Source organism: Cyprinodon variegatus, unplaced genomic scaffold (assembly GCF_000732505.1).
Source record: "Cyprinodon variegatus isolate N-32 unplaced genomic scaffold, C_variegatus-1.0 Scaffold214, whole genome shotgun sequence".
Lineage (NCBI taxonomy): Eukaryota > Metazoa > Chordata > Actinopteri > Cyprinodontiformes > Cyprinodontidae > Cyprinodon > Cyprinodon variegatus.
In genome coordinates, this window is record NW_015150667.1 from 649,487 (window position 1) to 671,159 (window position 21,673).

Here is a 21,673-nt window from a genome sequence, read left to right on the forward strand (position 1 = left end):
ATTATTTAGAATTCTGTTTTAAACAAAAATTGTAAATCAATATTTTATTTGACTAAATCACAATTAAGTAAATTTTTATTTATTACTTTTTTCAGTTTTGGGTTATTTGAATTGTGTGAGGGTATGCAAACTTTCAAGAACAACTGTATATAACATCATATAGAATAAAACTAGCTAAAAGCATACAGGGAAAGAAAGAGTAAGCCTGGCAGATCTTTAAAAAGAAGGTTTTTGAATTATCCATAAAGGTAAATATTTGGTTATCAAAGCAGATTATGATAACCTTGTTTGGCATATCCCCATCTAAGCTCTGGCCTACAGTTTAGCTTATCCTTTCCATAAATCTTCAAAAATAGGAGGCATGGGGCTTTTAAAAATGGGCAGATTGAAAACGAGCATCTGTCTGACAGAAGGCAGAAATTCATTGCAGTCATGCTGAGACCATGTTGCCCCATGTCTCAACATGTGAATTACTAAGTGAATAATGTGTATGTGTTGTTTTCAAAAGTTGTAATAAAAAAAAATATGAAGAAATATGTTGCATAATAGGTCCTTAAATACCATAAGTGGTTTTTATGACTGGGAATTGTCTGTAAGTTGTAATAAAGGAGAAAAACTCCAGGTAAGGTTCAGAATTAATGAAGCTTCTGGATCTGCCATAACGTCCTTTTTCTGTGCAGAATACCTTGATTCACTGCAAAGGTAGGCTAACCTGTAGGGAGACCAGGGAGACCTTCTAAAATTACTCAAGTCAAACCTTGGCTTCTGGGGCTTGGTTATTTAAAATTATAGGAACTCCCTAAACTCCAAGCCCATCACGTATAGGGAACAACCTTCAGGTTTGGCCAAAAAAGGAAGGGGATGTTGGTATAACTACTGTATTTTTGACAGAGAGATTAGGGTTTTGTGTCAATTTAACACTTTTTAAAAACAAACTCTTGCTTATATAAACCATCTGCAGAGAAGTACATAAAACACCTACATAAAACACCATTATGCTGTTTGCACGAGAATATATACACTAGATGGTAAAACAAGAGTGTAACAAGGCAGAACAATTCTGGAGAAATGGGTCATTTGTGGGCTGAATGAGTCGATTAATCACCTGCATGTGACCTACAGTAGGCTATTACTGTAGAGACCTTTACTGTATATTAAAAGTGAGAGAATAAGAACAAAAGTCAGATTACAATACATTGGGATCTTACTGACAGTCATAAAGCATGGAATCAATGGTTCTTCATCTTTAGAAATATATTGTTTGAAATTTCTTCCCGTTTTTTTTGTCCATGGGGTACATTAAAAATATCTTTTTTTTCCTGTTTCACATGGGTCTCGCTTCTTTGGTCTTTTTGTCAAATCAATAATTTGAGCACATTACCGTGTTCACTCTATAAGTGAACAGTGAGGAAATGAGTCACTGCCCTTTCAATCAGTCTGTATGCCTGAGTGCATGTGTGTTTGCCAGATGTGCCTCATCCTCAGATATCTTTTTTTCCCCAACTAAAATACACAGTAGAAAACATTTAAGACTTTTTATACAACCAGTTCCTTTATTGGAAATATCAAAAAAGAAAAGGCTTTAAAACATAAAGTTTTGTTGACTGAATTTTAAATTTTGTCTAAAGCATTTGTCCAAGAAATAAAGAAATCACAATATCAGGCAATTTTGTAACAATATGAATTCATCCCTCAATATACAGGGAGTCCAACACATCAGAATGACTTTTGTAACACTCTGGAGGGAAATGTCCCTGACTCAGTTGTGCACATTCATTATAGCATCTGTCTCATGGGCATCCTGTTTTCTGTAGTACTTGTTTCACTTTGGCTACTTTAAATTTCAAGCGGACTCTTGGGAGAAATTGTACAATGAGACATAAAGTATTAGAATCTTTTAGGAAGTAAGAAATCCGAATGTAAAACAGTTCTTGGATTTAGAGTTATACTTCTCTATATTGTAAGTTTTGTCATCACAGATTTAAGTCAAGGTGACTTAAATACAAAGTTAGAAAAGCAAATTTTTTTGGTTAGAAAAACTGTTAGATATGACAGAGTATTAAATTTGTTTATTTTCCTGTACAAATGTATTGTTTCTGCTGACAATTTGCAGCTTTGTGCTGGTAAGGTGTAGGACAGTGGTTTAAACAAAAGAACCAAACATCTTAAAAAGAAAACACTTTTTTTTTTTTTTTACCTAGGTCATCACATACTTCTGTTATAATAATTTATTGAAGCAAATCCTAAGTATGATTTGTTTTAATAAATAAGTTATATGGCCATATCATGACATTTTCTGAAGGAACCACGAAAGGTACCCCTGGTTCTTGGCAGGGTGGCTCAGATTTTAGCTAACGGATATTGAAAATGGCCACTAGAGAAAGGAATTGGCCCCCCAAATCTCAGCTTGACTGAGCAGATAGATGAAAAGGCATCCTGAACTTTGACTAAATAAAGATAAAAAAAAAAAAAACACATTCAAAATTTTTTTAAAGATTTAATTGTGTTTTATTTTTTATCTGATTGTGTCAACTGTTATAATGCATTTATGATAACTGGTAATGAGTATTTTATTTTCTCTTGAGGAATTATTCCTCACTGTACTTTGAAAAATGTTTATTCAGTCAGAGGGATTTATAAGTGTCAATGGCCATTTTTAGGTTATGGTACAATGTCCTAAACGGATTAAAGTCCAGACTTTGCCCAAAGCCATTTCTTGTTTATCTATATTAGCTATGCAGACTTAGACTTGCTGGTATGCAGGATAATTGTCCTGCTCCAACACCAAAGTGTGCTTAAACTTAAAGTCACAAAACTGACTATGGATATTTTTCTTTGCAATTTTATCATAGAAAGGACAATATATTACTATATAAGTCAAGTGCCTGATACAAATAAGCCCCACATCATCACCATAGCACCAACATGTTAATTGTTCAGTATGTTCATGTCCTGAAAAAGGCTGTGCAGTTTTAATACAAGATTTATTGAGAACATATAGTGCCTTCAAAAAAAGCTGAACCATTGTTTCATCAGAATATTTTATCTAAAGTTGAGATATTTTCTTGTAAATATAAGCTTGGTTACCAAAACCTTCTTTTATGGCTAGCAGTGGTTTCTGTCTTGGAAACCACCCATGGATGGCATTTATACTGTGTCTTTTTCTCATTGCTAAATTCTGAAACCTGACCTCATGAGGAAAGTGAGCCCGCATTGCTGTAAAAGTTGTTCTAAGTTATTTTGTGACTTTCTAGAGAAGTCATGGATGTGCTTTTTTGTGTACTATTTGTAGTCCTCTCTTCACCACATTCTGTTTTCACCTCCAGTCTTTCACTGGAGTCCATTGTATAGAAATAGCTTTGTAACCCAATTCCTAGCTGCTGTCATTGAATTATCTACTTCCCTGTTCTTGAATTTCCTTAGATCAGAACATGATTTAGTAATTTGATCTTTAATTATTTAAGAGATCTGGCTGTAATTAGGATTTGGTGTGGCTTGTGGAAAAAAAAAACTTTGCTTACCAAAAATGTAGTTATTAAAATTCAATTTATAATTTCTCAGGATTACAGTATGGCTTGAATAGCAATTTCCTCCTTAGTATGAAATCAAGGAAAACGTCCTTGTTGTTTGGAAGCTCAATCTATTTGAAACAAGTAGGACAAACATAAGAACTATCTACCGTAATTTGGGGATTTTTTTTTATTTTTATTAATTGCACACAAAAAAAAAAAAATTATGAGAATGGGATTTGGAACAAAACGGGAATATTTGATTTTAACAGCTTTGCTTATGCACAAGTAATTTTATGGTAGAAATGAAGAGCTTTAAGTTTGAGCTGAAAGATTTGGCTATTTTTCACTTTGTCACATAGTCCAAAATCTGTAAACAGTTTATTGTTGAATTGCTTGTTTTTAACCACTAGCTGTATGATATCCAACGACTGATTCTCATGATTTCACTGAAAATAATTCATCAGCATGTCTCTGGATGAGCCGGTTCATCCTCACAGACTGTCTGTTCTGTCCCCTGATAAGAGCCTCATGCTGTCTTTGCCCACAGGGAGCTGAGGATGAGATAGGGAGATAAATGAAGGAAAGATGAAGATTAAAAGGATTGACTCTGGCAGCAATGGCACAGAAAATTAGACAGTGGTAAATAGATTCTTAACGAAGAAGTATTAAATCTACTCCAAAACAAAAAGTATGAAACAAGGTACCTAAATTGTTACCTTTAACCTTTAGCATGAAAGTTAAATGTTAAATATGTCAGTTTAGCAGTTTATCCATTCAGCAACCGGATCAGTATCTGATGTTTTTTGGATGCATAATCTAGTTTTTCCTCTTTTGCTGCTATTATTTGCTCAACCAATAGATGATGCTGTGGTTCTTCAGGAGCAACTCATTACAAGCAATAAGCCACCAGACAAAAAACACAGAGTTGGTGCACAAGCCCACCTGATTGGGTCTACAGACAAGAGCTCAGCTAAATGTAAAAGTAGTGAGCAGCTGAGACAGAGGATTACATAACAAATCTCCTGTTTTCCTCTTTGTTGCCATGTCAAGATAGCACAACTTGTGTGTGTTTGTGTGTATGATAGAGTGGATGCTGTGGTCGTGAGGGGTGGGCAAGGCTTAAAAAAAAAAAACAGCAGATTTTTTGGATCCTCCCTGTACATTCAGTGTCTCAGTCAGCAAACGGCTTCATCTTTTTTCTGTCTTTCCAAATCCCACGCGTTCCATTTTCTAACTGTCAGCTTTTTCTTTACCCTCTGCACCTCCCAAAAGAACATTTTCTTCAGCAATCTCTGGTCCAACAAACATTTATTTTTCACTTTTCTTAAATACCATCTATATTACAACTATATATCATCAGGTTGTTTAGTTTTTATTTCTTTTAACTATTAGGATGCCAGGTATAAAGGAACTAACCAAGTCAGTGCATCCTATTCTTTCTTAAGGAGCCTTTCTTTGCCGACACAGAATCTGGTGCAAATGAATCTCTTCTAAAAGTAATAATACTGTGCTAGGACCCAGGAAAACAATTTTAAAAAGCATGCCCTTTATCTTAGAATATTAAAAAGCTCCTTATTTGTAATGATCTGGTGTTGAAGAAGGACCACCTATCACCCAACATAATTGGTTGAGCAGATAGCCCAGGCAATTGAGCAGCTAATATAATCTTTTTATCCCTGTGCTGCGTGAAACTGCATAGGGGTGTAACTGCAATCCTAAAGGTCTTCAGCATACGTTAGATGTGCTCCAAAACAGCCATTCCAAATATCTTAATTACATCCTCAGTATGTCTTTCCCCTATCAGACGTTATTTTGAAATTAGTCTTGATTTAGTCCAAAAATAGGTGTTAAAAATTGGGTTGTGTTTGGTCAGTGTGATTTTTGTCTCACTTCAGACTGGGCATACACTGTATGATTTTTTTTGGGCGCGCTGAGTTTCCTGATCAGGAATTGCAAGGTTGGGGATAATCAAACATGTTAAAGCAGAGCTATAATCCTACGAGCCGATTTGTCAAAACCTCACATACAATGAGGTCCCTTGTTTGCACATGTGCAAACAAGGGAGTTGTTATTCCTATTTTTCTTCCAGATTGACGAGTCTGACCATTGTCATCTCTCGGCACTGAGTCCAAGTGTGAGCAGTTAGATCGCATCAGAACGTTGGGCTGTATAGTATAAGAACATGAATTTCATACATACATTATGCCTGGCCTTTGTCCAAAAATACATGTTGAAATCCCAGTTTTTCAACTATCTAAAAATTTTCAACTTTCACTTTTCAACCAAATGTAGATGTCGTTTGAAAGTAAATCATGTTTTTTTTAAACCAATTTTGCTCAGTGGCTAAGCTTTGCCGATTACTAGTCAACCTAATTTATTTCAAGATTTCCAAATCTGTGAAACATCTAGAACACACATCATTGTTTTGAAGATGTTCTTTTGCTGTAGGAGGGAATGGTGCCCTTACCAAAAAAAGTGGCAGTATGTGGAAAATACCAAAGATGCTAAATTCTAAGGGAAGACTAAAGTCTTGAACATACCAAACATGTCATAAGGGCTCATTGTGCAAGGGGGCTTGCATAGCTCTGACAGAGATACCTGTTGACCTTATGTCTGGTTAAGTCGGACTCTGCAGCCATTCAGAGGGAATTTCATGGATCTGACAGGAAGAGAGATGCTGTTGCAAATTAAACTGCATTGGGGGAAAGAGCAACATAAGATTTGTCAATTGCAAGAGAAAACAGTCATGTTTAGAATCGGCCTACAAACCTAAATAATATCACCACTTTTATTGAGAAGACCGAGGGAATACTCTTTGTGGAATACAGTAAGTCTCATCTAAGTTAATGCCCCTTCTTTTCAGTGAGAGCTTCAGGACTTTTGTTACCAGGGTAATAGGAATGCTGGGTCAGTCCTACTCCATGATCCAGCACATTAATCAGCATGAGAGAAACTGTACTAAACCTTCAGTACAACTGGTGGTGCTAATAAGATTATACAACTGGGTGTTAGCCAAAGATCCTACTACACATCCTGGCTTAGTAAGCAGCCCACCTCGGTCTGTCCTGAAGACTCGATGCTTTGCCACTTCAATGCAGATTTAAAAATAGGCTTTTTCTTGATAAACTGACTATACAGAGGATTTTTTTAGGTGCAGCTTCTCTCCTAAAGACTTATTTTGTGACAGGTTTAAGGTAAAACAATTCCTTTACTCATTTTCATCGCTCACTGCCGCTGCTGGTGAAATAAAGTACTGCAGTTGAATACAACCCATCCCTCAACAAGCCCTGGGAATGGTAAAAAGTCTACCAGTCCCTGTAATTGGACCAAAGCTTCATGAAAGTGATTACCATGTAAATGTATATAGAAAGGCTACCACGCTTTCAAAATCAAAAAGGGCTTCAGACTTTAAAAGGTAATAAAATCAAACACTCAAGATTAGTATGTAAACTTTTTCATTTAAAGTATACTCTAAAACAGTTTAAAGAAAATATTCTTAGATATTAATTATGTCTTTCTGGTAATTTGTAAATAACTTTGGTAATAGTAACAATAAAAGGAGCAAGTTATTAAACATTTGTACAAAAACTGTAATGTTGTTCCCGGCATTGATTTATAAAAATATCTGGTTTCAATTTGTATTTTAAAGAACTTTCCTTCAGGTCCATGGGCATTAAAATAAATTCAAATTTACTCAATCAGCCATACTACAATGATAAAACATCCTTGCTTATAATATATCATCAGCTCTCCTCCCACGAAGCAATCCTGCTCTCTCATAAAACTCCTATTTGACACACAAACCATATTCTTATGATAACACCTCGGCAGATGGCTGCTCACACTGAGCCTGGTTCTGCTAGAGGTTTCTTCCTGTTAAAAGGGAGTTTTTCCTCTCCACTGTGGCTACAAGCATGCTTAGTGTGAGGGATTGCATTCAGTCAATGAGTCAATGCAATCAACTGGTTTTCCTTAGATAGAAAACTTTGAATCAATTTGACTGTATGATCTGGTTGAACTGTAAAGTGCCTTGAAATGACATGTTGTGAATTGGGGCTATAGAAATAAACTCAATTGAAATTGAAACTGAATAACAGGAAGTTAACATTAACAGTTTCATAAAGTTCTGCTTTGCATATTTTTTGTCAGCTTTCTCAAACGTTCTGTTACAAGTTATGTGGATATTATGAAAACCGACCCAAAGGCCAAAAAACACATATGTTACATATATAGGAGATGGGTTGGTTTGACGTGCAGTCATAGGGAGCAGCTGTAGTTGGTGCTGACCACTTGAAACAGAGTGTCAAATTGTTTGATCCCTTCGATTAGATTGATTTCTAAGATATGTGATCGTTTATTGTAAGGTTCTATCTGAGAATGCAGTGCTTATAGCTACAAAGATTTAATTAGACCTAAAACGCTAAACAACTTCTCCCTTCTTTGCACTTTTGCTGAGCTGAGACAGACCAGATATTTTTATATAATTCAACACTCTACAAATTCTTTTAAAAAGACTTGAATAGACCAAAAGAAATTGCAATTGCATTATCTTGCTGTGAGGAATAAAAATCTTTACCCTGAATTCACATATTGTACAGAAAAAATATTCTATGCTAAGAAGTAAATGGTTTTCAGGAAAACACTCAATGGCATATCTAGGGCATCTTAAAAAAACTTTTGCAGTTTCTTATTTAATCTGGGGTATACACGATTGGACTCGGCAAATAAAATGTAAAGATAACAGAAGATGTCATATGAGTAAGGTAACTATGCATTGTAAATGAAAAGAGTTCCTTGCCTTATATTTTTCCATATCTACAGTCGAGGCAGTGATAGTAATCCTTAAAACATCACCGGCCATGGGAGAAATAAATCTGGGTAAAGATTTTTTGCAATGCATAGTTTGGATAAGGATACGATTAAAAAATGTGCAAAGCTCATTTTAAAATGCAAGAGGTGATCTGTTCATGTTGGCCTATTAACCTTTTAATAAGAAAGAAAATTAAAAAGCTTATTCTTCTTTGTAAAAGAGCATAGTTACCGTATGCTTTGATCTTAACCCCTCTATTATATCCCTTGGTACATGTTATAGGGAATTTTATTAAAGGTATCAGAGTTAAGATATATATATATATATATATATATATATATATATATATATATATATATATATATATATATATATATATATGCATGCTGGGTTAACAGGCTTTATTTATAAAGCATATGTCCTCCACTGCACAAAAAAATGCATGACTTTGTGTTGGTCTAACAAATAAAATCAAAAATACTTAGAGGTTTGTGCTTGAAACTAAAACACTTCTTTGTGGATTGAAAACATCAGCAGTGTGCTACTTATCCACTGCAGACATTAAATAGCTGCTCCAGTATCCTTTTGAAATGTTAATTGGACCTCCACTTGTATTAATTATCTTTTTTTCAAACTATTTTTTAAACACTCTCTTTAAAACTGCATCTGTTATCTCAGCTTTCCATCACCACTTCTGTTTGCAAGCATTTCTTACCTGAGTGCAAGTTGTTTCATCCTCACTTTTTCACTCTTTCACATCGGTTGTCTTCCTTCATCATCATCATTTTCTCTCTGTACCAAATTTCAAAGACTTCACTACAAAGACGATGAATGTAAAAAAAAAAAACTAAAATTACAATATTTCATAACTTTAATCTCCCTATATGTCTCTCCTATACATTTTACTTAGTCTTAACTAGATAATTTGCTGTGATATAACACCCGTTTTTTGATCTTAGTAATTAATTAGTTTAATCCGAATTAAATATGTGGAAAAAATGAGAATCCAAAGCTTCTGTTTTCCTACCCAAGAAATTCATTGGAATATATTGGATCATACAAACACTGCTGTTGAGGTATTTACACAAGTTGGACTTTATTAAAATCATTATAAACTTCAACTTGAAACTTTAACTTTCTATGTGTTTTATGCAAAAGACCAATAAAAAGTAAAACAGAAATCTTCAGGAAGTTAAACTTTGCTTTGAGGTACATTTTTTTCCCCAGTTTGTTCTTAAAAAATAGTTTAATCTCTTTCAGGATGGTAAGAAGCTGTTACACTCAGTTTTACACTTTTATCATATCATTTATGACTGGATTTGTCTTTCCATTTATGTACCCATGAACATATTCAGATCTAAACTTTTTTCATTGTATCCCTGGTCGTATGTTTCAGATGATTGCTCTGCTAGGAAGGTTTGCCTATAGTATAACTTCAAGCCTTTCCTGTTTCCCGTTGTCATGATTTTCTTAAGGGATCTGACCCACATGCAGTAAACCACTCAGAGAACCAGGGTAAAAGTTTGAACAGGTTTATTGATGAAACCAGCGAGGTAGGATTCAGGAAACACAGTGAACTGGTAAACCGGAACTGGAAGAGGAAAGGGAAGTATCAGTGGTTAGTTCAGGATCCGTGGGAACTTTGAACGACGGCTTGGAGAGACAGAGAAAACAGAACTCACGTTAATGGAGAAAAACTTTCCTCCCAGAATCCAGTCGGTGTGGGTTTTTCCAGAGGTTGATACTCGTTGGAGGGCGGACAGGTACAGACTAAGTTGGACCCAGAGGAACTATTGAGCACACTGTCATTTGGGAATCCAGGAGGACTTGAACGGAGCTTGTGTAGGTTAATCCCCTGCTCAATGTGAGACTCAATCAATCCTTCCAGGGGGAGAAGGCCAAACATCCTGCTTGCAGGAAGGCTTCCTGCCGAAAAGGCAAAGACAAAAATAGGTTTGACTCAGCAAAACTCAGCTTGGCTAGAGTACCCAAAACTGGCAAACACTCTGGCGCCGAGGTAGTGACAGTCAATGGCTCAAATAGTCCTCAGTGATTAGTCAACCAGCCGCAGGTGTGTGAGAGGACCAACGAAGGCAGGGCACCACCTGGTGGTGGAGGGGGAGAAGACACAAAAAATACAACCCACACAGCTGGATTCCTAACACTCGTAATTATATAACCCTTCGGTTCACCACAGTGTTTTCTCCACAAACTTAAAATATTTGTTCTGTTCTCATCTTGACAAATAATCTTGATTAACTTTTTTCCCTTTTCCTCCACAAAGATTGCGTCATATTGCAGGCTAGGCTTCTTGCCTCTTTGTCTGAGAAACAGCTTTTCCCTGTAGGGAAAAAAATACATCATTTTGTTTATACACTTGCCCTATGGACTCTCCAGCTCATCCAGAGTTACTATAGAACTTAGAAAATATTTTGTAGTTTTTCAACAATGGTTTTTTCTTCTTGCCACTTTTCTGTTATTGACAGATTTGTAAAATGTGTGTTTGACCAATTCTTAGACAATCTGTAGCAATGGATTGTATTTGGGGTACAGGTGTAATGTTGGGTAAAAGAAATATTGATAAAAAACTAAAAAGCATCACAATCTTTTCCTTCAATTTTTCATTATACACTAGTTTGTAATGGTCCGTCAAAAGTCCGTGGGGAGTGTTGGCCTAGTGGTTGGAGCAGTGCGTTTGTGCTCTGAGAAGGTTGCAAAGCACCCGGTTCGATCCTCACAGCCTGCACTCTTGGCCCTTGAGCAAGACCCTTAACCCCACACTACTCCCTGATAACCACACAATGGCAGCCCACTGCTCCCCAAGGAGATGGGTCAAATGCAGTTAGATTTCTCCATTGTGACATCAATAAAGTTAAATTATTGTAATAATTATAACAAATCCTAATATTTCGTGTACCTTGTATAGTACCTTGTATATTTGTACAAGGTACTATATATGTGATCACTTCTCATATGCATAATTATGCACACTGGCATGCTGTAAAGCTGCAGGAAGATACAACACCAGCTCTCTTACCAACGCTCACAAACACTTTCAGCTGAACAATACAGACTAGAATTGACTGCAGAATCCTCCATGAAATTTCAAGGCAAGGCAGATCCCAGTAAAACAAGGATTGTGACATGCTGGAACAAAACTGGAGTCTTTCATGAAGTGGAGTGCTGAGGCTCAGTGAACATGATGATATGTGATCCAAACCCTCGGGGGACTCCATGCGCCCTTGTGTGCTGTACACAGAGAAAAGCAGAGGATGATGAACAGAGGAATGTTGGGGGTGAGTGACAGCGTGCATGCTGGTCTCTGACACTTGCAGATAAATACAGTAAAAGGCAGATTTTCTGATATGTGCATCTCATAATGAACAGACTTGGGAGAAGAGGAAATTCTGGGGTTCATTGCTCTGATGTGTGATTCATGTTTTGCATTGAGCTCAACGCTTGAAATGAGAACTAAATGATGATGATAAATGAGTTTGGTTTCCGCCGCTTGCTTTGGGTAAATTTTCCTACAAAATAAACACTATACAGCCTTGTTGGATCACTTAATGTTTTGTCAAATTAATGTTGCCTGTAGGATTATATTGCTTCAAAAGCAGCATTATTTTCTGGAATCTTTATGTGCTTTCATATGGGGAAACCTTACACGAAGCATAAAGCAGAGCAGCAAAATGAATGCATAAGATATTGAAAAAAGGAAGATTAACCTGACTGCTATGCAATCAACAGAGCTAAATGACTGCTCTGAGGCAGAATATAAATCAGGCACCAATCTGGCCCTCTATACGTGTTATCACTTTAAATGTGACTAAATTTCAACCAAGATAATGCAATGCAATGGTTTTATTGCATTACATAAAAAAACTGGACTACAGGTTTTGAAAACAAAAAGCTTTTGCATTTTGAATGGAAGCCTCTTTATGTTCCTTCTGAGCACACTGGCAGTCCAGAAGGGCCATTTTAACAGATGGTGATGTTAAGCAAATTGTTGACTCAAATTATTTAGCATTTCTGACTGATCAGTGTAGGAAATTGATTGAGATTTTACTCAAAATTCCAGGTAAATATAAGCTATTCTTCAAAAATGAAATCATCCTAAATCATTATTTTACACACTGCTTGGTGGTAGAATTTTGCATTATAGTAACAATGCTATATCAAATAATACATGTTTTTATATATTTCTCTGAAGCCCTTTGAAAAGCTGTGAAATTGCATTTCTTTTCTTTTTTTTGCAGTGCTAAGAACAAGCTAAGAATACAAGTGCTCTAAAATGTAGTGGGCAGACTAGAATAAAGCCAAGTTAAAATTTTTCTAAAAAAAACAAACAAACAAAAAAGCCTATTGGAAAAGTAATTACACATGCATATTTTCACATGATTTAAAGTCCTTCTGATGATGAGAATCATGGTTCCCAAATGAATATTAGACCTGGTTTATTTCAATTTTGGACATAGGCCCAACTGGAACATAGTTTAAAACTAATCCCTGAACCTAAGCTAAGAAAAAGAACATTCTAAAACTGGAAAGAATGTACCATTTAATTTTTATTTATAATAAGTCTAAATTCATCTTAGGATAAAGAATTAAATAGGTTAGGAGAATTGTGATTGTGCATTCACAAAAACTGGTGGGTGTACATGATGCATTTTTTTGCATCGTTAAACAGTGAAGCTATGGATCAATAAGAGTTCATCTAAGATATTACTTAGATGAAAAGATGTTTCCATTAAAAAGATAGTTATGTAGAAAAAAAATCCAACCGAAACTGTGGAAAAACATTTGTGAAAGAGTTCCTCATAACATTGAGTTGCCAAGGCACACCAAAAATATCTCTGGCTGATGAGTGGAGTTTAATATTTTAGTATTCGCATACATTTTCTTTCGTCAACAATAAACCTATGGCTGGTGCACATCAAAAATCTATCCCTAAAAGTACACATAAATCTACTGTATATAAATTATTTTGATAGCTTAAATTCCTTTTTATTTTGTTTGTCAAGGAAAAACAGATTGGCATTTAGATTCCTAATAAATATGTAAGGTCATGTCAAAGACATTTTTGTTTAAACTGAATAACAGCCTGATTATATATCTAGGGACTTTCACTCAGCTAGGTGGTTCAATTTTGTTCTCTTATTATAAATGCATTTGTTTTCAGAAGTTCCACAACTAATTACAATAATAGTTCTCTTATTATTTTTAGTTTGAGATCGAGAATTTATTTAGATCTCTTCACCTTCAATCTGTAAGCCTTTAACAACTTTTACCTCTCTGTCAGTAAAGGTTTTATTTCTACACTAAGGTAACTGTTGAATATATATTGCAGGAATCTTTTTAATTAGACTTTTTTTTCCTTTACGGTTTTTGTATGCTTAATTTGTATAGTCATGCCAAGTATTAAAAAAAACTTTTCTTTCTATAAACCTACCAAACTATAATACTTATGGAGCTTAAGTTTGCTCTTAGAATGTCAATACTCCAATATGTAAAGATGGCAATACTTTCACCAAACTAAATATTGGGATACAGGAAATATAAGAGGGCTGGTTTTAGAAAATATATGGATAAGAATAGATGCTAACAGTTTAGATCAGGGGTGTCAAAGTCGTTCCAGAAAGAGCCGTGTGGCTGCTGGTTTTCTTTCCACCCAAGCAGTAGCACACCAGACTCCATTCATCCCATCAAGTCATCAGGTTAAGACTAGACTCACCTTGATGAGATGAATGGAGTCTGGTGTGCTACTGCTTGGGTGGAAAGAAAACCAGCAGCCACACGGCCCTTTCTGGAACGACTTTGACACCTGTGGTTTAGATAGACATGGTGTGAACTGCTCCATTTCAAAGCATTACCTCTGCCATAAGTGGGACCAAGTCTTTGTTTTAACATTGGTTACCGTCATTAGAACATAATAATAGACAACCTCCATGGTATTTCATATTTTTTAAAGATTAGATTTAATTTAATTCATCCTCCTCACGTAGCTTCAAGACATGACCTTACCCCCCTTTGCACTCTGCCCAGAATCCGGTCTTCACATTATCCTCCAGGGCTAGAGCCGGCCATCCACCATCTCTCCCCACATCTGGTGGAGCATCTGCCGAGCATCTTGCTCTGAACTACCGCTATCTTCCTCAAAACCTCGGTAGAAAGTGCGCCAGTAAGGTCAGAGTAAGCTGACCTTACTCTGCCCTGGTGCACTCTTCCCAGTGTCTGATCTCACAAGTAGACGTCTGGAGCTCAATGAGGAGCAGCGGGAGATCAAGGCAAGTACCCCCCGCAGAGACCGAGGCGAGGCAGTGTTAGCAGAGCGCATTCTGCTTTGGAGCAAAGCCACTAAATAAGGTAAACATGCCTGCTGTTATATTCAGTACCAATAAAGGAATGACATGATGTTATGCAATAACTTTATATTAGGAAAAGAGCGCAGCACCAATGTCTGCTAGGAAGGCCAAGAATCAGAACAAATGATAATTTTACCTGCACAAATCAAGTAGCGCTGAAAAAGTAGGCTAGATAATTTAAATTAAATTTGGAACATAATGGGGGGATAGTTAACCTCTTGGTGACCTAAAAAAAGTCTTTAATTAAACAACAGCCCTCATGATATATATATATTTTTCATTTTTACAAAAGACTATTTTAAATGCACAAACCTGCACTAAAGAAGTAATAACCATTCATTCTATTTGCTGAGTTTATTTAAAGTCAGTGGGGTGTGAGCTTGATGCAGCTGAAGCTCCTTCTACTGTATTTAACGATGCAGTCCAGGGTTGTAAACACTGCATCTGAAATGCAGAGCGGTTAACTACCTGCGGCGCTCGCCGAAATCATTGCCTTCACTGCGTGGTGTGTGAACGCACCATTACTATGTCGTTGCTTGTGAATATGCTGATACATTTTTTTTTATTTGTAGTTGTGTTTAAATATTTGTTGATGTGTTGTGCACTTCAGGGCCACCGTAGTTTCGTTTGTATTATTTTTCATGCTTGGGTTTCGGGGAAAGTAGCAAGTCTTGTCAAGTAAAAAGGCTCAACTCCAAGTGAAATCAAAAGTTATTGATGTGAAATTTCTAAAGTCATCAAATTCATGACTCGAGTCAAAGTCATGTGACTCGAGTCAACATTTCTTGCTTTTATAGCTCTACGCAGAAAGTAATCAACTATTGCTGCTCTTACATTCTGATAGGTTGTATTCTGGGCGTTTCACTTTGAAAGTTTTTTGAAAACATCTGACTTAAAGAACAACCTGAGAAAGACCGAGAACTCGCTGGGGGGATTTTATATGTTTTTCGGGCTAAAGTGTCTGAAGCATTGCCATTTGAAGTGTTTTTCCCCTTTTATCTCTTTTTTTTTGAGTTACTGTATCACTGACAGATGGGATTTAATTTCCCACAACATTGGCAATTTTTTTAATGCTATCAATAAAATTCAGACTCCAAAGGTTTGGTTTATTATGTAACAATAAAATTTAAGACCCTACATTTATGCTAAATTAACTTTTTTTTAACTGTTTTTCTAAATAAATTTTTTGGAAAAAAAAAAACAAAATAAAAAAAAAACAAAGTTGTACTGAAGGAGTTTTCACAGCATACAGTATATTGTGAAAGAAATCACAGAGCAAGATGTCAAAAAACCCTCTGATATAGTCATATTACTAAAAAAGTGTGGTACTTTATAGTTTTTATTACTTTTAGTACAGTTGATCATATAAAGTGTAAGTGTTGTAGTTCACTCTAAACCCCATAAAAAACAAACAAAACAAATCAGAAAAATGCTTCAATTCCAGTAAAACTAAAGATCTAAAGACAGATTATAGATGGAAACTTTCCTTTGCAAGACCTCATTATACTTTATACTAGGGGGGACAGAAACACAAGCTTCCTTTAAATTCTAAGAAATAGCAACAGCAGCAATGAAGACTGTAGAGATGCATCTTTGATGATACTGCACACTGGAGACCAAGCAAACGTTCTCCCTCCCACACATTTCACAGAGTAATTGTTCTGTCAGAACCCAAGTGAGGCTCCTTAAGGCCAATAAACCTTACCAATGTGTTGACCTTGTCCAAAAGTAATGATGAAAAAGGCTAATTTCTCTGATTCGGAGTCAACAGTGATGCATGGCTTCAGTTTCAACTTGCTCTGAGATACTCCAGGGACATTCTTATGCGGCGCTAAATGTCACAGCCAGATGGAAGGCACAAATATCTGCAGATATGAAGAGTGAGAGATTGTTTGTTTCAACAATCACTGCAGATTCAAGCGTTTTGATGTGTAAATATTGTGTACTTTAAAAGCTACTGAGTGAACATTGCATGTGCATATTTGGGGCAGATATTTACAGTGCTAGTCAGACTGTTATTGTACATCCATTTATTTTTAACACGCACATTTTTTTTATGCTTTCATTTATTTTTTGGGGTTTTTTATGGAGATGTAAATTTTCTATGACTTTAAACTTCAAGAAATTTGAAGAGTACATTAGAAGATTAGAATTGTATGTGAATTTGCTGCAATCCCAACATTAGGGATGTTTATGAATATACTTCCACTTTGAATTAACATAAATTTTGGAATCTCTGATTTATTTTTTTCAGGTTTTACACATTTGACAAAAACGGTCTTTTTTTGTGTTAGCAAAGTGGTCAGCATGTGGAGAAATAACCAAGAAACCAGCAAGGTTGAAAGCTATTATACACTTGTAAATAATGATAAACCACTGTTTAAATCCATGCCGAAGTGAGTATATTGCATTGGTCTGGGAGGCTGCAAATAGATAAAGAGGTCCTAAATCAGATTTTAAAATGCCGAAATTGACAAACCAAATATCTCGCAAAGAAATATTTCTCATTACACATGACAACTGCGAATCTCTTTGGCAAAGTGAAGAAGTTGATTTAAAGGATTTATGTTAGATGTACACACAGATGGTGTATAATATAAAAACATAGAGAATTATTTCCAAATTCTGCAACTTTATCTTCGATCAGCAGCGAGATGGTTAAAAAGCTGGAAATAATTTCATGTTCCAGCAGAAAACAAAAATTAGCCAGACCCTAAGCAAACCAACTATAAAGGTTAGAAATGGTCTAAACTTAAATCGTCCTGACAACTTCTGTACTATACATGGAAGTCTTTATTTATCTTATACTTGGAAAAAAATTCCATGCCAAGAAATCAACAGATTTCTGTCAGAAGAATAGTAATAGGTGCAAAAACGATATGAATCTGCCGGCACATAATTTATGATATTTAGAATTTATAATTTTGGCCCTGTTTGTATAAGGATGTATTACCAGCTAATTTGAATTCCAGCTAAGACCGTATGTGAGATTTTCTTTTAGAAATGCATAAATCCACCTCCACATGTAGATACAGACTTCTTGCATTTTAATGCTGTTTGGAACCTGCTTTATTTGTGTAACTCTCAAATAACACATCAAAGCTTGGCCGAATATCAGTGTTGCACCATATTTACACCTTTATTAAGTGTTCACACTCTCACAACTTTGAAAATGTGTAGAACCTGATGCTAGTTAAAGGTCTGAAATTGGTTAAATTTAGTGTAATTTGCAATAAAATTAAAATGCAGACTTAATTCTTGACTATTAGCAGGCTTCCTCTATAGAGGGATTTAGGCAGAGATCAAGACCGAAACATTAAGAGAAAGCAAATGGAGGAGATATAGTAGATGAAGAAGAGAACAGAAAGAAATGATAGGCAGCGATTCAGCCAAGACATGAGAGGGAAAACGATAAGGGACAAATTGATGTTAAAGAGTCATGATGGGCTATATTAGTTAAGCCATTTCTGTTTTGCCCCAGGTTGGATCTAACTTTTTTTTATGAATGTGAACATGTATATATTTAAAACTATGTGTTTTGTGTCAGCATGTGGGTTAGAGTCTTAGTGAGCAAGTTATAGGGATATTTTGAATTCTTCTTTTTACCTCCATGTCATGCTGCATGGCCAAAAATGCTTGGAAGTGTGTTTTATGGTGAAGAATATTATAGGATAAAATGGGTCTAATACCTAGACAGACTTTAGATTAGACATTTTCTAATAGGGCATATGTAATTATAGAAAAGAGTACCTCTGTGGCAAACTTAAAGATATTTAAAGTTTGACATTAACTGAGTTTAAAAAAGAAAGTGTGTCTTTTAGCATATAATTTACAAGGGATATTAGGATTGTCCTTTCTGCTGATTCAGTTTCATTGAAATTCAGGGGTATTTTGACATGAAGTGATAATTAACTTGATACATTTTTGTCTTGTCCAATGAATCTGGATTTAGGCTGACAAATTTAAAGGGCCAGGTCAGAATATAGTAACATGAGAGCATGAATCTGTTCTGCCTCGCATTTAATTTGTAGCTGGCCTTCTCTCTACAATTTGAAATTTACTTAAATTCACCTCATTTTTGAGTACTGTAACTGATGGTGTCTATTTTAGTGTAACTTAAGTAACCCAACGTTTTTTTATGATGACCTCTAATAGGACAATGCACCATTTTAACAAAGCTTAAATAACCTTAAACTGGTTTCTAGAATGGGATAATGACTTCAGTGTACTCCACTGGCCTTCACAGTCACCATATGTCATTGAATAAAATACACATCTTCTGGTTAGATATCGTTGCTGTTCAGAAATATTGGAAAAATGGTTAGTTTTTAAATCATTTGCAAGGGTGTGATCAATTTCCACCACCCTCTTAAGACAAATGCTCTATAAAGACATCTTATGAAATACACTTTAAAATAAGAGCTTTGCTTTGCTAATAAAAGTAATGTATTATCAAAAGAAAATAATCTTTTGAGGGCCTACTTATCATTGCCTTTTGTTAAGTGACCTCATAGAGAAAAAGGCTAAGTTCTTCAGTAGACTGCAAACTACCGTTTTTCCCAATGAATCTGGGCTAATAACTGGATGAACATCCAAAGCTGACTCTAAGTGACACAAAAACAAGAGTGCTACTCCTGCATAAATAAATACGTCAAAGGATACGAAGCCTTAAGGGTTTTATTGCAAGTGCAGCTATTTAAACCAGCCTCTCTGTAGTGTCCTTGATTTATTTAAGAGAGAAAAAGTGATGTTTGAGTTTGAACTCTTATGCCTAACAAGATGTAAATAGAATCATTCTGTGTTTCCAACAGTGGAGTGTTGTTACAGCAGCTGTTTGAAATGACCTGGGTTCACTTCAATGTTTCCTCTGACAGCTTTGGAGGGTGTCAACTCCCCTTTCCTGTGTTGGAAGAAAAACAATTTTCTAACCAGCAATATGTCTATTACACTGACTTTTGCTGAGTGGGAGGATTCCAATCCAGGGTGGACAACTGGGTGAGGGGTGGATCGACTCATAATAGCACGGTCAAGAAGTAGCAGGGTCTAGCTCTGAAGGTGGTACCATGATAAATGTGATTCCAGCATTTTTCAATCTATAGATAGTTTACCTTAGGCCAACAAATGCATTCACAAATATGAGACTATTAATTCAACAATGACTATGTCATGACTGACATTCATAGTTTTAAAATTTCAACCATGTGATCATTTTAGAATAAAACCCAGCTTCAACATAATCTGCAAAGGATATATGAATTTATTCTAACTAAATTCAAGATAAAGGTATAGTGGAGGATGTTCTATTTCTGTGTGGATTATCAAAATAAGTGGTCCTACTAATTGTCAATCATTGTAGGGATATGTGTATGTAAGGGCACCCTACATATTCTTCCCCATTTTCACTTACCGGTGGTGAGTCTGACATAGCGGACAATTGTAAATCTTCTTTTGGAAAGTAAGCTTGTATGAGCGATGCAAAAGACTTTTAAACAGAGCCTGCACGAGGAAAAATGGGCTTGTGCATGCTCTCATACACGTTTAATTGACGTACCCTCTCGGAAGTGGGTACAGAGTTGTTTATGTGCTTTTGTTTTTAAAGTGGAGAGGGCGGGACTTTTTAAAATTTTCTGAAAATCCTCCACTGTACCTATAAGCTCATGGATTTTCAAATTAAAGATATAATACCAACCTTAAAATAGTCTCAAAGAAGGAAAAGATGCATTCTAGTTATTCTGAAAAATAAATCTATGGGACAAATGGCGGCCACGGGCATGAGTGCCTTTTCTGTGGTTAAATCTATCCAACAAGGTGATTTTAGGCAATGTACAATTTTTGTTTTTAATTTTTTTGAAAATATGACATTAGAGATCTGTGTGCCTTAGTAAATGTTGTTTTAATATTTTGTTCTGTGTTTATGATTTGGTGCAAGACCTGAACCTATTTTGTTTTTTAACCAGGGTTTTCTATGGTCACATGGTCACATTTATTTGTAATTTCTCTCATAAATTTCCGGACTTTCTCTTGTTTTACTTTAAATATTCATCTTCCCCAACATATAAGCCACTCATTCAATCAGTTGTCTGTCAGATGGTCCTGAAAAATTCCTGTTTTGGGCTTTTGGTTTTTGTACAGCTTAGATTGTCTTTTTTACTTATTTATCAGAAACTTTCCCACCTGCTGTCTAAATCAAGCTTTTAGATATTGAAAGTGAATTGAAAAAAATAAAAGGTTTTATAACAGTTTAACAGGATATTATATCACAACTGATTGCAATCTTCTTGTATCAAAAGTCTTTTATTTAATTTCGGTTTCTCAAACGTCAGCTAAAACTATAATAAAAATGTAGACATAAAAATTACAAGCTGAAAAAAGCCATATGGTGTTCAGCTTTGCATTCTGCTAATTAATTGTTTCTAAATCACTATGTACCCAGGCTAATTGTTTCATTACCATATAGTGGGAGGGTCTAGTAATAAATAACCCATGCCTGTTAAGGAAGCACAGAGCTGTAATGGGGGTTGCTGTAATCCAAAAAAAGGCACATCTAGCCTCTGATTTTGTGTTGAATACAACTCAGGATGATTTGTAGACCAAATCCACCACAAGGCCAGATTGTTGATAGCAGTGTATTCACTCTCACTTTCTGTCAGGGACCTCAGCAGTTATTTTACCAAGTGTGCTGACCTTGGGAAAACTTCAGAAAGAGAAAAAGAAGAAAGTAATCTTTTTTCTCCTACCATTCTGGCCCAACTTTGTAGTTTTGCAATATAATAAATGCCTCTCGGAATGAAAAAAAATGCAACAGCAATATGGTAATTCATACTTAACTGTTAATTATATATGGCCATCCTAAAATAACCTTAAGCAAATATTAGCTGCACTGGAATAAGTAAAATCATATTCAGTAATTTACTGTCATGCTTTGCATGAAGTGAAAGATTTTCACAACTGCCACATTACTCATTTAAAGCAATAATGTGCAGTCTTTA